The 14,143-nt window shown below is 38.1% G+C and overlaps 1 protein-coding gene across 1 annotated transcript in view; it reads left to right on the forward strand.

Moving 5' to 3' along the window:
* Positions 1–14,143, forward strand: part of TMBIM4 (transmembrane BAX inhibitor motif containing 4) — a 31,917-nt gene that overhangs the window by 1,004 nt on the left and 16,770 nt on the right. The window lies entirely within an intron of this gene.

Below are 14,143 nucleotides of genomic sequence, written 5' to 3' on the forward strand. Positions count from 1 at the left end.
GTTGTCCCATATTTTCATCCTATCCTTGTGGCTGGAACTTGTTCTAGAAAAGGAATTATGAAGATCTGATGCACTAAGAATCTTGATCCCTAACATCTATATTTCTGGAATTGAATTTTGGAGTGATTTTGGCAAATGAACATAGTTTTTTAAATTAAATTTTTAATTGTGGTGAAACACACATTTCATTAAAAATGTACCATCTTAACCATATTTAAGTGTACAGTTCAGTAGTGTTAAGATAATCAAGTTGTTGTGCAACCAGTCTCCAGGACTTTTTAATCTTGTAAACCTCAAATTCTGTACCATCAAAGAACTCCCTGTTTTCCCCTCTCCCAGTGCCTGGCAATGACCATTTTACTTTCTGCTTTATGAATTTGGCTTCACTAGATACCTCATAAGTGGAATTATACAGTATGTGGCTTTTTGTGACTGGTTTATTTCAATTAGCATGTTTTTAGGTTGTATCCATTTTTTTTTTAGAGAGGGAGGCAGGGGAGGGGCAGAGGGAGAGGGGGGGAGAGAACCTTAACCAGACTCCATGCCCAGCACTGAGCTCTTCTTGGGGCTGGATTTCACAACCCTGAGATCATGAGCCTAGTCAAAATCAAGAGTCTGACACTTAACAGACTGAGCCATCCAGGCGCCCCAGAGTGTATCCATTTTGTAGCATGTGTCAGACTTTCCTTTTTAAGGCTGAATAATTTTCCATTGTGTGACAAAACCACATTTTGTTGATCTGTTTATCTACTTGTAGACACCTGGATAGCTTTCACCTCACTGTGAATCATGCTGCTATAAACCTGTGTGTACAATAACCCCTTGGGATCCTGCTTTCAGTTTTGTTTTGTCTGTATACCCAGAAGTGGAATTGCTGGATCATATGTGTTTTAGTGAAAAACCTCTTTTTCCCTCCTGAATAGGGAAAGAACCTAGTGCTTCCTCCTTTGTTTCTCCTTTACTGCTCACACAGAACACTTCAGTTTTGATACTTGTGGTCACCAAAAGTGTGGGATTTTTTTCCACATCAAACAGTTCTCCATGACACCAGCTCTGTGTCCTACAATTGAACTCAATTCTGACGCTACCTCCCAGTGGATAGTATCAGATCCCACAGGTTAAGGTCTCAGTCCCATAAGACTGCTCACACCCCACTTCAGATGCAGTTGTAAGTAATAGGTCCCCAGGTCCCCCCCACCCCATAACTTGTCAGACTTGGCTATAAATCGAAGGTTCGCATGTTGGGTTTGATTAAATTTACCAGAGCAGCTCACAGAACTCAAGGAAACATTTATATTTATCAGTTTATTAAAAGATACAGATAAACAGCCAGATGAAGAGAGATGTAGTGGGAGGTCTGGGGGGGGTACCAAGCACAGGAGCTTCTGTCCCCATAAAGTTTAGGTGCGTTACCCTTCCAGTATGTGGATGTGTTCACCAACCTGGAAGCTCTCCAAACACCTACTGATAATGTTTTATGGAGGCTTCCTCACTTAGGCATGATCAATTGTTAACTCCATTTTCAACCTTTTTCCTTCCTCCCGCTTCAGCAGGGCTGAAAATTCCAAACTTGCTTATGCCTTGTTCTTTCTGGTGACCAGCCCTCATCCAAGAGCTCACGTAGCGTCACCTCAGTAGAACAAAAGACACACCTATCACCCAGGAAATTATAAGGGTTTCAGGAACCCTGTGTCAGGAACTGGGGTGAAAGACCAAATATTAGAACGAAAGATGCTCTTAGTGCTCTTATCAGTTAGGAAACTACAAGGGTTTCAAGAGCTCTGTGCCAGGAACCTGGGGCAGAGACCAATATATGTTTTCTATCATCTCACAATATGGTAATTGTATTTTTAGTGTTTTGGGAATCACCATACTGTTTTACATAGCGACAGCACCATTTTATATTCTAACCAACATTGCACAAGTGTTCTAATTTCTCTGCATTCTCACTGACACTTGTTCGTTTCCCTGTTTCTCTGAAAGTAGCCATCCGAATGGGTGTGAGGTGACATCTCATTGTGGTTTTGCTTTGCATTTCCCTAATAATCAGTGATGTTCAGCATCTTTTCATATACTTATGGGCCATTTGTATCTTCTTTGTAGAAATGTTATTTAAGTTCTTTGCCCTTTTTAAAAATGGACTTTATTTTTTTTAAGCAATTTTAAGTTCACAGCAAAATGAGTGGGAAGTAGAGAGTTCCTACATACTCTGTCCCTACCCATACATAACCTTTCCCACTTTGTTATAATCCATGAGCCTAAGTTGACACATCATTATCACCCAAAGTCCATAGTTTATATTAGAGTTCACTCTTGGTGTTGTACATCCAATGGGTTTTGACAAATATGTAATGACATAGATCCACCATTATAGTATTATATGGAACAGTTTCATTGCCTAAAAACCTCTCTGTGCTCTGCCTATTCATCCTTCCCTCCCACCAGCCCGTGGTAACCACTGATCTTTTTACTGTCTCCATGGTTTTACCTTTTCCGGAATGTCAGATCGTTGGAATCATACAGTATATAGCCTTTTCAGATTGATTTCTTTTACTTAGTAATGTGAGTTTAAGATTTCTCCATATCTTTTCATGGCTTGATAGCTTATTTCTTTTTAACACTGAATAATATTCCATGGTCTGCATGTACTTCAGTTTACTCCTTCACCTACTAAAGGACATCTTGGTTGTTTCCAAGTTTTGGCAGTTACGGTTAAAGTTACTACGTAAACATCCGTGTGTAGATTTTTGTGTAGTCATAAGTTTTCAACTCATTTGGATAAATGCGAAGGAGTACAATTGCTGGATTGTATGGTGAGAGTGTGTTTAGATTTGTAAGAAACTGTTAAACTGTCTTCCAAAGTAGCTATACCATTTTGCATTCCACCAGCGATGAATGAAGAGTTCCTGTCGCCTGATGTTCTTGTCAGCATTTGGTGGTGTCAGGTTTTGGATTTTGGCCATTCTAATAGGTGTGTAGTGGTATCTCATTGTTTTAATTTGCATTTCCCTGATGACATATGATGCTGAGCATCTTTTCGTATGATATTAGCTATCTGTATATTTCATTCAGTGAGGTGTCTGTTCAGGTCTTTTGCCTGCTTTTTAAGTGAGTCGTTCATTTTCTTATTGTTGAGTTTGAAGAGTTCTTTGTGTATTTTGGATAACAGTCCTTTTGTCGGATACATCTTTGCAAATATTTTCTGTTAGTCTGTGGCTTCTCATTCTCTTGATTTTGCTCATATTTTAATTGGGTTATTTTTTTGTTATTGAATTGTAAGAATTCCTTATATATTCTAGGTATTAACCTCTTATATATATGATTTACAAATTTTCTCCCATTCTGTAGTTGTCTTTTCACTGTGTTGATTGTGCCCTTTGATGCACGACAGTTTATCTATTTTTACTTTTGTTGCCTGTGCTTTTGGTGTCATATTCAATAAATCATTGCCAGACCCAATGTCATGAAGCTTTTTCCCCTGTGTTTTTTTCTAGGGGTTTTTATAGTGTTAGGTCTAATGTTTTAGGCCTTGAAATTATTTTGAGTTCGTTTTTGTGTATGATGTAAGGTAAGGGTTCACCTTAATTCTTTCACATGTGGATATCTAGTTTTCCTAGCACTGTTTATTGAAGAGACAGTGACACCTTTCCTTCATTGAATGGTGTTGGCATCCTTGTTGAAAATCACTTGACCGTATATGTGAAGGTTTACTTCTGGTCTTTTATTCTATTCCATTGTTCCGTACGTCTGTCTTTATGTCAGTACCACACTATTTTGATTACTCTAGCTTTATAATAAGTTTTGAAATCAGGAAGTGTGAGACTTCAAACTTGGTTCTTTTTCACTATTATTTTGGCTGTTCAGGGTCCCTTGAAATTCCAAATGAATTTTAGGATGCATTTTTCTATTTCTGCAAAAAAGGCCATTGGGATTTTGATAGGGATTGATGTGGGATTGGGAGCAAATGGTCAAGAAAGAATTCTTGAGATTTTTTTTTTTTTTTCGGTACAAGGAGGTGCTTTTATTATAGTACAGGGACAGGACCCGTGGGCAGAAAGAGTGGCGCTTTTGCCGTACGAAGCTGGTGGTTATATGTGTACTGTTCAAGGGGGAGGGTACATGCAGGGAGTATTAGCTCATAAATGTCTTATTTGAATTTCTACTCATAAAACTGCTTTCTCAAGATTTCTCCTGTGATTATCACTCAGCTCAATATTAACTATCAGTGAGATGTACAAGCAGTCATGAGACCCTCTAATAATGTAGCAACCAGCACTTATTTGATCCTTATCAAAACTATGCAGGCTATAGGTCAGCTTTCTGGGCCAAAGGTGAACATTTTTCTGTTTTTATCCCTCATCAGGGATTACATTAGATCTGTAGCTCTTTTGTGTATGGTATGGACATTTTAACAATATTCTTCTAATCTAATATTGTTATGTGAACATTGGATGTCATTTATTTGTGTCTTTCAGCATTGTTTTGTAGTTTTCAGAGTACAAGCCTTTTCCTTCCTGATTAGATTTATTTCTAAGTATTTCATTCTTTTTGATGCTATTTTAAGTAGAATTTTTTTTCTTAATTTGCTTTTCCTTTTTGGCTTGCTCATTATTGGTGTATAAAAATGCAACTGATTTTTGCATGTTGATTTTGTATCTTGCAACTTTGTTGAATTCATTTGTTAGTTCTAACAGCTTGTGGAATCTTTAGGGTCTTCTACATGTAAGATCATTCACTTTGTCAAGACAGATAATTTCACTTTTTTTTCCCTTTCCAATTTGGATGCCTTTTATTTCTTTTTCTTGCCCATTTGCTCTGGCTAGGACTTCCAGTACTATGTTGAATAGAAGTGGCAAAAGCCTACATCCTTGACTTGTTCCTGATCTTAGAGGAAAAGTTTTCAGTTTTTCACTGTTGAGTATGATGTTAGTTGTGGGCTTGTCATAAATAAGCCTTTATTATGTTCAGGTAGTTTCCTTCTATTCCTAGTTCATTGAGTCTTTTTATCATAAATGGTTGTTGAATAATGGCAAATGCTTATTCTGTATCAATTGAGATGTCATCTGTTTTTGCCCCATCATTCTGTTAATATGGTGTATTATATTGATTGATTTTTGTATGATGAACCATCCTTGCATTCTAGGAATAAAACCCACTTGGTCATGGTGTATGATCCTTTTAATCTGCTATTGAATTCTGCTTGCTAGTATTTTGTTGAGGAGTTTTGCATCAATATTCATCAAGGATATTGGTCCATAGTTTTCTTTTACTGTAGTGTCTTTGGCTTTGATATTGGGGTAAAGCTAGTTTACAGAATGAATTTGGAAGTATTCTCTCCTCTTCAGCTTTTTGGGATAGTTTGTGGAGGGTTGGTTTTCAAACTCAGCTTTTTACTATATGTTTGTTTAAACCAATAAGGCACTCTCAGATTGCATTCATCTGTAAAGTGGACAGTGACCAGTGTGGTACATTAGAGTAATTAAGAACTGTTACTGCAAGAACAGAGAGTGGATTAGAACTCCTGGCTACCACATAGATAACAGAGGCAGAATGAGAGTCTCTGCTGATCCCAAAGGTGATCAAGAAAGAGAATCAGTTACTTGAGGGAAGGACAGGGATAGAAAATGGCAGCTAGTGCAGCAAATTACATTTCTGTGGATGTGGTATCAGATGTGTGAATAGAAGGCATTTATTAGAGAAATTTTATTGAATTAGGATACTGTCATTAAGGAAAAATTTGAATCATTAATATACATTTAATAGATAAACTACATTTCTTTAAACTACATTTTTAAAGGGACACCTGGGTGGCTCAGTCGGTTAAGCATTTGCCTTCAGCTCGGGTCATGATCTTGGGGTCCTAGGATTGAGCCCTGCATCGGGGCTCCTTGCTCAGTGGGGAGCCTGTTTCTTCCTCTGCCTGCCACTCCTCTTGCTTGTGCTTGCTCATATCTTTCTCTCTCTAACAAATAAATAAATAAAATCTTAAAAAAACCTACATTTTTAAAAAAGCAATCCCTTTTTATTGCGGGTAAAGGTAGTGAGGAAATAAAAGTTTTGGAAGTCTCAGTTGCTGCCCTTAAGGCATTAGTTGGGTTGGCCAGTGGTCAAACTAATCTGTGATAGCAACTTAATGAAATTCTAAACTGCCAGGTCTGGAGGGAATTTAGGGAAGGAAGTGAGAGTGTGTGAACCAGAATAATATAGGAAAGCTTCAAGGAGGAAATAGAATCCCAATGGAGGGCTGGGTTTGGATATATAAATGCTAAAAAATTTTTGTAATAACAATATTGTTATTTTCTCTGGAATTACAGTCCCTAACATAATATACACATATGTTGTACAGAAAACTAAGTTTCAAGACACTTGTCTAAAATAGCATAGTTCTTTGCAGTAAGGTTGGGGGCTAGAAACCAGGTTTCATAATCCCTAGGTAAATGCTCTTTCCACCTGTCTGCATATGTAGACTGTTTTTAAAAGAAATAATTTGCCTTATACTTGATTTACCTTCCTATGTCTCACATCGCTATAACAATGCTGACCAAAATACCAGAAACTCAATAATTCATGAATATTTAAATAATGCAGGAGCATTTTACTTAGGAGCTCTAATAATTGGGTTGGTAATTAAGCTGACTATATCCGTATTAAAAAAACCGGTTCTCATCTGTCTCTGGTTCTTTACTAAATAAATGGTAAAACAAAAATGCACCCTCACCCCCACTTTTAAAGCAAATTAAGCTTTTTTTTTTTTTTTTTAAGCAGGTTAAGTTAGCTAACCTGATGCCTTAAGGAGAATAACTGTGACTTCAAAACTTTTACTTCCTCACTGCCTTTAGATGCAGTAAAAAGAGGTTCCTTTAAAAATGTAATGTGTATGTTTTCTGGGAGATACTTTTGGAATATTATATCTAAAATTTCATGGCTCATTGGGGGAAAACACAAATCATGAAGCTACAGACAAATTATGTGAGAATGAATTTCTGAGTAAAGTCTCTATCTTGAACTCTTTACGGTACCAATTAACCTAGTTTAAGTAATTGTAATATATATGTAACATAAAATAGTCATATAATATATATGTATTATATATCATATATATGTGTGTATATATATTATATATGTTATCTAATATATATGTAACATATAATAGCATATAATATTAAGCTAGTTTAATATATATGTATATTATATATGTGTATATATGTAACATATAATATGTAACATATAATAGCATATAATATTAAGCTACTCTATTTTAGCTATATGTATATTTGTGAAACAACTAAAACATACTATTTTATAGACTCAGAAGCAGAACATAATAATCTATGGGATTATATTATACATTACTGCAACTTTGTATTTTCATTTATAATTTTTTTTTATTTAAAAAATAGCAGTACATATAGCTTTATTATATTCTTTTTAACTACAGTGGGCTTTCATAGTATGTATGTACCATAATTTATTTAATCATCTCCTCTTGATATTTATATTTGATATATTTAGGCTGTTACTTTTTTATTTCTTCAAATAGTGCTGTAGGGAAAATCCTTCCATATCTTTGTGAATTTCTCCAAATACTGCTCTAGGATAAATTTTCAGAAGTGAAATTATAGGGTCAGAAGAATATGTGCATTTTAGATGTGACTGATGTCATCAACTACCCTCCAAAGAGATTGTACCTGTTGACTCTCAACAAACAATATATGAGGGTACCTTTTTTGCACCCTCACCAACACAGAGTATCATCAAACTCTTTAATATTTGGCAGTCTGTTGGAGCAGGGGTTGGCAGACATTTTCTACAAATAGCCAAACCGTGAATATTTTCAGCTTTGTGGGGCCTTGAGGCCTCTGTTGCAACTACTGAACTCTGCCTGCGTAATGCAAAAGCAGCTGTAGATGATACATACATAGGAGCACGTAGTTGTGCCCAATAAAACTTTACTTATAAAATCAGGTGGTGGGCTGGAGTTAGCCCATGAGCCTTAGTTTGCGGACTCTCCTGGTTGGTAAAAAATATTGCCTTGTTTTAATTTTGCATTTTCCTTTATTTACAAAACTATTGGGCCTTGTACTGATATTAAGGATATAGCAGTGACCAGACAACATTTCAGTCTTTATGAATTGTAATTTGGATGGGAGAGCTGGGGAGACAGACCTTAAAGAAATAAGCAAATCAATAGATTACTAACTTTGATAAGTTCTCTGAAGAAAAGAGAGTGCTGGAACAGGCGCTACGGTTTCAAGTGGCAGCAGTTTTAGTTAAGGAATGGTCAGGGAAAGAGCTCTTGAAGGAGATGGCAGTGGTGATCTATGAGAAGCAGCTAGCTACATTTATTAATTATTTATTGCTTTATTAAAAAAATTACCCTCAAACTTAGTAGCTTAGAACAACACATAGTTATCTCACACAGTTTCTGAGAGTCAGGAATCTGGAAGAGGTTTGGCTTGGTTCTGGCTCAAGGTGTCTCATGAGATTCTACTCAAGGTGGGGGCTGTGGCCGCCGTCAGCTGAAGGCATGAGTGGGCTGGAGGGTCTGCTTCCTGGAAATCTTATTCATGTGGATGTTGACAGAAGGCCTCTCAGTTCTTTGCCACATGACTTTCTTCATAGGCTGCTGTGTGTCCTCATGGCATGGAACCTGGCTTCCCACAGAGCAAGTGATCCATTGGAGAGCAATTAGGAAGCCATAGTGTCTTTAATGAACTAGTCATGGTTATCACACACCATCACATCTCACTTATTGTATTCATTCGAAGCAAGACACTCAGCCCAGTCCACACTCCAGGGGAGGGGATTTAGGCTCCACCTTTTGAAGGTCCGTGTCAAATAATTGGTAGGCATGTTTTAAACTACCACAGCCTTTCCTCTGGTCACGAGTTTTTCTGTTTTCCACTTGCAAGCTAATACCTTCTAGAAGTCTTATTCCAGTATAGCATCAGTGCAAAATCTAGAATTTCGTTATCTAAATCAATTTCAGATGTGGATGAGGCCTCTTGGATGTAGTTCCTTAATATCCTCTGAGTATATTTCCTCTTGAAGGCTTTGGAACTAAAGAGACAGTCTGTACCCACATACCCAGTGGTAAGACAGGCATAATGTGGTAGTATTTTTTCCAGTAAAATTCTTCAAAAAACTTTGTGGGTTTCCTGTGATTCTTAATGGTTCATTCCATTAGATATAAGCCACACCCAGAAATGTCTTAGAGTGAGCTTAGAGGAGTGACAATTTCCTCAAGCTTCTCAGAAGCCCTATTGTTTGAATGGTTTTTCTGAGATGCAAAATTGGAAATTTGTGAGGTTTTAACAAAGGATTTTATGATCACATCCTCTGTCTCTCCTCTTGCATTTTAGTATAAGCAGTAAGAGGCCAGCAAGTACCTTCAATACTTTGGAAATCTTAGTTTGATGCTATTACTTTGTTAGGTACATTTTCTACTTTCCATGTTCCCACAGGTGGCAGTGTTGCTAATTTTTTTTTGCCACTACAAAACAAGGATTTTCTTACTTTCCTCCAGTTTCCTTTTTTTTTTTTTAAAGATTTTATTTATTTATTTGACAGAGACACAGCGAGAGAGGGAACACAAGCAGGGGGAGTGGGAGAGGGAGAAGCAGGCTTCTGCCGAGCAGGGAGCCCGATGCGGGGGGGGCTTGATCCCAGGACCCTGGGATCATGACCTGAGCCAAAGGCAGACATTTAACGACTGAGCCACCCAGGCGCCCCTTTCCTCCAGTTTCCAATAAGGTTTTCCTCACTTCCCTTTAAGCTGTGACCCACAGCCTCCTCAAAGGTATCATCCTCCTATAAACAGTTTCTTCAAGGTTTTTTGAGTTTTTACCTTAAAGACCTGCTGTCTTCCACCCATGCCTGATTCCAAAGCCTCTTCCATATTTTAGGTTTTTGGTTTGGCAGGACCCCACTTTGAGGTACCAAAATCTAAACGAGCTTTCTATTGCTGTGTAACAAATTACCACAAAATGTAGTGGCCTGAATAAATATTTTTTTTATCAGTTTTTAAGAGCAAGGCATCTTACTGATTCTAGAGCAGGATTTGTCATAGGATCTAGTCAAAATGTTGGCTGGGGCTGAAGTCAACTGAAGGACGTACTTCCAAGAAGGCTCACTCACATCACTATTAGCAAAAGACCTTTTTCTCACTGGCAGTTGGCAAGAGACCTCACTTTCTCACTACATGGATCTTTCCATAGAACTGCTTGAGTTTCCTTACAACATGGGCAGCTGGCTTCTCCTGTAGCATTCATTCTCTGTGGGGCCAATAATGGCCTCCAAGAGGGTGAAAACTGGTTCTTGAGGTGGAGGGCAAAAAAATCTCAGATTTTACACAGGTTTGTAGCCTTCCAAAGAGCCATGATACATAAACAAATGTAGTTTGTTTGTGGCATTAAAATTTTATTGGAGGACTATTAGGAAAATAATATCCAGAAGGCTCCTTAGGCGCACAATGAAAAAAGGTGGAGAAACAATGCCTTAGAGTGAGTCCTCTAAGAAAGAACAAGTAGGTAACTGTATTACTTTTTTTTTTTTAAAGAAATACTTTGGTTGATTTATTTTATTTTTTTAGAAGATTTTATTTATTTATTTGACAGAGAGAGAGAGAGAGAGATCACAAGCAGGGGGTGCAGAGGGAGAGGAAGAAGGAGGCTCCCGTCCGAGCAGGGAGCCTGATGCGGGGCTTGATCCCAGGACCTGAGCCAAAAGCAGACGCTTAACCGACTGAGCCACCCAGGTGCCCCTAATTACTTTTTTTTTTTAAACTGAGGTATAAAAAATTGCCTCTTATGACTTAGTATTAGAAATAACACACATTGTCGCTTGGCCTTATTCTTTTTATTGGAAGTGAGTTCCTTGAAGGGAGTGTCAAAAAGTGTGGATGTTTTAAACCACCATTCCATGTAAAGAAGGGTAAAGGCATTCCAGGCAGGGGAAACAGCAAGGGCAAAGCCCAGACAAAGAAGGAGTTGGCATGCTTGGGGAACAGAGAGGTAGGTAGTGTGGGTAAAGCTAGTGAGGAAAGGAAGAGTGGTGTGAGCTGAGGTTGCAAAAGTTGTGTATCGGGTAGGGCCTTGTAGGCCCCATAGAAGCTTTTAATTTTATTCTAAATGTTTAAGCAGGGAGTCACGTGACATGGTTCATTTTATAAAAAGTTCACCCTGACTGCTGCGTGGAGGATGGTTTGGGACAATAGGTGGGACAGGAGTGGAAGCATGGAGACCAGTAAGAAGAGCACTTTAGTAGTAGATGAGAGATCCTACAGCTTGTAACTAGAAAGATATCAGAGGAGACCAAAGAGGTGGATGTGTTGTAATTTGTGAGCGGGAGCTCCCGTAGGTGTGGATGGATTGGGAGAAGGGAGGCAAATCAGAGATGATGCCCACATTTTTGGTGTGGGGAATGTTGGTGCTGCTTACTGATGAGGAGACTGGGAGAAGGACAGATCTGGATAGAAATGAAGAGTTGCTGTTTTGACCATGTTAAGTTTGAGTAGAAAGGGGGTAAATAAAAGTAGAAGGGGGAGAAATCAGGATTCAGAAAAAATTGAAAGATAATTGCTGTTTGACTTATATTCTTTTCCTATTGGCTCTTTTTTTTTCTCTGTGAGCTTGGTATATATAGCCTTTGCTGTGTTTTATATTAATTATTCAAAATAAGTGTCAAATGTTGCTTTTTCTTTGGATTTGATTTAAGATCCTTTTTATTATTTATTTATTTATTTATTTTAAAGATTTTATTTATTTATTTGAGAGAGAGAGAACGAGAGACAGAGAGCAGGAGAGGGAGGAGGGTCAGAGGGAGGAGAAGCAGACTCCCCGCCAAGCAGGGAGCCCGATGCGGGACTCGATCCCGGGACTCCAGGATCATGACCTGAGCCGAAGGCAGACGCTTAACCATCTGAGCCACCCAGGCGCCCTTATTATTTATTTATTTTTTAGAGATTTATTTTAGAAAGAGAGTATGCCCACGCACAAGTGGGGGGAGGGGCAGAGGGAGAAACTCAAACAGACCCCCTGCTGAGTGCAGAGCCAGATGCAGGGCTCCATCCCATGACCCTGAGATCATGACCTGAGCGGAAATCAAGAGTCAGAATTTTAACCGACTGAGCCACCCAGGCGCCCCTAAGGTCCTTTTTAAAAAGGGTCTAGAAAAGTTGTAGTCTAGAATATCGGCATAAGGATTATTTTTATGACGAATTTATTGGCTTAACACAGGTTTCTTTATTTTTTTTAAAAAAAGATTTTATATTTAAGTAATCTCTACACCCGGTGTGGGGCTCGAACTTACAACCCCGAGATCAAGAGTTGCATTCTCTGGGCGCCTGGGTGGCTCAGTTGGTTAAGCATCTGCCTTCCGCTCAGGTCATGATCCCAGGGTCCTGGGATAGAGCCCTACGTCGGGCTCTCTGCTCAGTGGGGAGCCTGCTTCTCACTCTCCCTCTGCCTGCCGCTCTCTCTCTGTCAAATAAATAAATAAAATCTTAAAAAAAAAAAAAAGAGTTGCATTCTCTACTGACCGAGCCAGCCGGTTGCCCCAGTTTAGCACAGGTTTCTTTAAAATCTTTTTCTATTTCAAATATTTACTGGTGATAAATAAAAAACACAGATTAGCAAGGAACTGAACAATGCAGATCATCTTTAGTCATGTTGCTCAGAGAAAACCATTATTAATACCTTAGTGTATATTCTTCCAGTCTTTTATTATAGTCGTGCATACACTTGTGCATACACACATATACAAATAAATATTAAATACACTATTTTGAACTGTGGAACAGTTCCAAAAAGTAAAAATTAACATTAACATTCACCGCTTAATTGAGAAAATATATGAAATGGGTTTGAGTTATGTGAGGTACATATAATAGGGTATCAAAATTAATATGATTTTTTTGCAGTCTGGAAAATCCCTTGAGGGAATAGTAGTTTGGCCTTTAGTTTAGTAATTAAATTTGCAGAAAGATAGCCCAAATAACATTGTCTGTGACAGTAATATGTGCTTTCCTCTGCTTTTGTGAAAAAGGTGGAAATGACCTTCCACAGCATGCAGACATCAGGGCCTTTTTAAGAAAGTAAGTTATAGATCTGTTGTGGAGATTAGCACTGTTTATCTCCTTTCCGTTCAAGATATATACCTACATGTGGGCCAAAGTGCAACTGGTAATCAGTGTTACTGTGAGTCATTGGTTAAATTATATGTTCAGTAAAACCTATTTAAGACATCAGGAAAAACTCACTGTATATTTTGGAAAAGGTAACAGAGGGAAACATATAAGATACGATTTGGGGTCATTTTAAGGATTAAATCTTTGGTATTTATGAAAATTCCTTTATTCTTATAGAATATTTATTACTTGTTATTTGGCTGACATGCCACCAAAGTACTTCATTCTCATTTGGGAAGCCAGGTTTTTAGTAGGAATTCTTTTCAAAGAGAACATTTATTGTATGAGCATTGCCATGAGAAGCAAGAGACGATGTTTCATCTTGTTTATTGGGTGAAAGTCATTCAACAATGTTTTTACTGCCTGCCTAAGCACAGTCAGTGCTCTACGAAAGTTCCGTGGCTCTGCTATTGTTTTAGAGTAATACAGTTGAGTGGCAAAATTCACCTTTCATAAATTCAATATAAATTATTTAAAAGCAAATAAAGAGGTGCCTGGGTGGCTCAGTCGTTAAGTGTCTGCCTTCGGCTCAGGTCATGATCCCAGGGTCCTGGGATCGAGCGCCGCATTGGGCTCTCTGCTCAGCGGGGAGCCTGCTTCTCCCTCTCCCACTCCCCCTGCTTGTGTTCCCTCTCTTGCTGTCTCTCTCTGTCAAATAAATAAATAAATAAAATCTTTAATAAATAAATAAATAAAAACAAATAAAATGTACTGAGTATTGTGTGCCATCCACTTGGCTGGATGTTGGGTATAAAAATGAGTGAGACATGTTCCCTATTATTAGGGAGATTTTTAGTCTTTATAGTTTAATGGGAGTGAAGGGCCAGTAGACTTATTATAAAATGAAGTGATTAGAAGTATGTTTAGGGCCCCTTGGGAACAGAAGGAGCGTTTAATTCAGACTGGGGAAATGAGAAAGGCTGTGTCTTGAAAGATGATTAGCAGCTAGGGAGGTGA

This window comes from Neomonachus schauinslandi, chromosome 5, assembly GCF_002201575.2.
Source record: "Neomonachus schauinslandi chromosome 5, ASM220157v2, whole genome shotgun sequence".
NCBI classification, from domain to species: domain Eukaryota; kingdom Metazoa; phylum Chordata; class Mammalia; order Carnivora; family Phocidae; genus Neomonachus; species Neomonachus schauinslandi.